A 3,570-nucleotide genomic window follows, 5' to 3' on the forward strand; every position below is an offset into this window, starting at 1 on the left:
CAAGATTTTTTTTTTTTAATTGTTATCAATGTTGAAATCAGTTATGCTGATTCAAATAAGTTCTGGTATTCATTGTCCCTTTTGATCTGATTACTTACTGAATCTAAGTATAAATTTATTTTTTAAAAAGTGTACAGATTGCATAGGCTCAGGTCAGTTAAATATCTGCGCCAGCTCATTCTCATTTTCTAAGCATTACTAAAATTTACATTGCAGCACGTCTCACATTAGTCTCCCAATGATAAACCACTTTTGTTGTAGCGTTCCCTCTGGATAAAAGCATCTGCTAAATGAATAAAAGTAGACCCTCGAATTGATGACGCGAAGCAACTCAATTCTACGGTCCAAAGCGCCCCAACCAGCAATTCCTAGAAAGAGTACTCTGTCACCAACAGACACAGAAAGAACCACAAACCAATAGAGAAAAAGAGATTTGACTGATAGAGTGATGCTAAATGTGATTGCTGATTTGGGGCCGTATATGTGGAAGCGCGTGCGATCCTTATCTCTCCTGATGCCGGGGTTATTCCTCGGCCTGCCCTTAAGACAGGGTGCACGGAGCTGGATCTAATTACACGTGAGGAAGCGCAGGCCCGTTCCTGAAGCTGAAGGGCCATCAGTAAACCGCCGCATTAATAACCCGGTCGGAGTCCTGCGCATTGTAACCGCTGCGACGCACCGTAATCCTCACATGAAGGGCGATCGCGAGCGCCCGCGCAAAAGACGGAAAACAAATGACCGAGGCACGGAACGCCCGCTGTACTCGATTTCCATTGTCGCCTGCTCCCGAAGCTTAAAAGAGAGAAAAACAAGATGCTGAGGTCGAAAGGGCGACTTGTGTAAGCGCGTGCGCGCTGAGTGACAGACGGTTTAGCGCTGGTTTGGGACCTGAGCTCGAAAGGTCAGTAAAAAGTTTTGGCAACCGAGCAAGCGGAAAACAATGAGCCCCCTCTGCATATTTATTCGTCATCTCTTTGTTTTTATAGCGCGGAGAATAAATGGCTCAAATGACACGGCACAAGCCTGCACATTGTCAACACAGGTAATAAGTCACCATTAGCCTCTCATTCCCACACTCAGCATATCAGCCCCGCCTGATCCCAGCCCAGAGCACTGGCCGCCATTTGCATTCCACCTACATATATTACCCAGAGAAGCATATGTATGCCTTTTCAACAGCTATAGATATTTCTTTTCCTCCTTTATCTACATTTTGATGAACAAAGCCTCGTTCAACTTTTCCCTCCTAGATTATCTCGGCGGACATGGCCCAGGTGATCTGCTTCGAGCACTTCATCAAAAGAGCTGCGTTTCTCTAAAATCAGTTCGAGACTGTTTTTTTTGCGCTTTAAAATGACGCAAAGCAGTTTAATCAACTCTTTGTCAGGGACGGAGGCATGAACAGAGCCGCAAAGACTCGAGAACAAGGACGCACATTTTGAAAGTGTTTTCAGTGCTACCAAACAGAATTGAAAAAAAAAATGAATGAATGAATGAAATATTGCACCCTCTGCCATTGTTTGGATTAAGGGGGTCAAAGTTTGGCTGGTTAGTATGACCCTGTTAACCCCCGTTGGTAGATTTTATTGCTACACCATTGGGCTGGGGAGGAATGATTATTATTCGGGATGATAATTCTATGGAATTTAATGATTTATGGTAAGGTGCCTTCACTTGTTCTTTTTAAGTATTTAGAAACAGGAATGCAAATTTTCGCCAGCTAGGATAACATAAACAAATGAAAAAACAAACAAAAAAAATTCAATGCATACAAATATGTCAATTACCAGCCTCCAAGAACATCTGCAAAATAACAGGATCGGTTCTTGGTCATGAAGTGAGACATGACGACATCGGTGAGTGATTCACATTAAGGAATTGTTCTGAATTCAAAAAGTAATTGTGATTCACTAAAAATAACTGGATAATTCTGGCTATGAACAGAAATGAATGGAACACTTTGAGTATTTAGTTTCATCTGAATCAGTAAAAATTGCACTCTAAAAAGAAATTCAGGGGACATATTACCACTTATTTAAATCTTGTAAATGAAAAACATTATTTTAATGAGTAACATAATGAAAACATAATCATTACATCGACTCAATGTTAGGTCTAATTTTATACCCAAAATGTTGGGTTTAACTTTTCTGCACATTTTATTTATTTTTTAAGCAGCACCAATAAAATTGTCTTTAAAAAAAAGTAGATTTTTGTACCCAGCATGCTTTGCACCGGACAGGATAAGGAGAGTAAATGTTTAAATTAAGCACACTTTAATTTTCAATACAAAAAAATAACATTTAAAAGTTTTTGTAGTTGCTGTGGTTACCATTATGCTCAAGAATAGTACTCATGGTTCATTTATAGATGGCAACAGGAAAGTATATACTATATTAACTCTTTGAGAAACGACTACATTAATGCCAAAGACAAGTCATTTCGTACTTGCTTGGTCAGTTTGCATGGTGATGTCGATTTGAACAAATAAGATAAATTGCTTTCAGGGCCTCAAATCATTTTAATAAAATGTAAAAAAAAATAAAATCAATGCTACAAATTATGTCAGAATTAAATTTCATTAGTTGTCTTAACACAAAGAGACTGATGCAAACTGTTGTGCTAATTTTCCAAACCATTTGAAGACTTTGCAAGAACCATTAATGGAATTAAACATCATTACAAACGTGTTTTGTTTTTTGTTTTCTAAATGGAACCCAATTCTGAGTTTCATTGCCGTTAAAGTTGACACAGAAGCGCTTGATTTGATCTGGAAATGTACTTTTTTTCATCGTCTCATCTAACTTTCATACTTCAGCTTACAGTTGCTTGTGGAGTATAGATATTTTATTATTTTTTTTTTTATTAATAAAGCATCATCTTAGTTTCACTATTCAGAACCCTAACCCAAATCTTTTTCAGTGTGGTCTCAGACTTCTGGCCCCTACTGTAAGTCAATGTCTCGAATCAACAAACGTCACGCTATCAGACTTCAGAATATACTGCTGAACACGTCTTTCTGAATCCAAATTTTAATTAGAAATAGTAACACCGTGGCAAAACTCTCCTATCAGAAAACATGCGCCACTGCTTGCACAGCTGATGTGAGGTCATTTCTCACCTACCAAGAATATGCGCGCCAACTTTTTTCTTCTTGGCAAACATCGACGCAGCCATACAAAATGTGTAAGCGGCGAAATGGATACACAAGACCGTAAAAAGGCCCGCCGAGAGTGAAAAAGTATACTTGCAAACACAGTTCATACCTACTTCATCTATTACATAAGGCTCTGTGCAAATGTGATTAAAACATCGGTCATGGCTGCCGAGTCCATCTAAACTCGCGCGGCCTCCGAACACTCGTAAACGGGAGGCAAGAGCTCTCCTTGGGTTAGGAAAATACTGAGGTCATCACTGCGAAGCGCACACTTTACACTGTGGCCTGTGACCGGCTTTTCACACAGTATTAGTAACTGCAGCCACGCAGCTCATAAAGCAATCAAATACATCATTTTTAGGTTCCTGGAAACGCATATAGATACAGCATAAAGAACACACGCACGCCACAAA

Source organism: Puntigrus tetrazona, chromosome 17 (genome assembly GCF_018831695.1).
Source record: "Puntigrus tetrazona isolate hp1 chromosome 17, ASM1883169v1, whole genome shotgun sequence".
NCBI classification, from domain to species: Eukaryota; Metazoa; Chordata; class Actinopteri; order Cypriniformes; family Cyprinidae; genus Puntigrus; species Puntigrus tetrazona.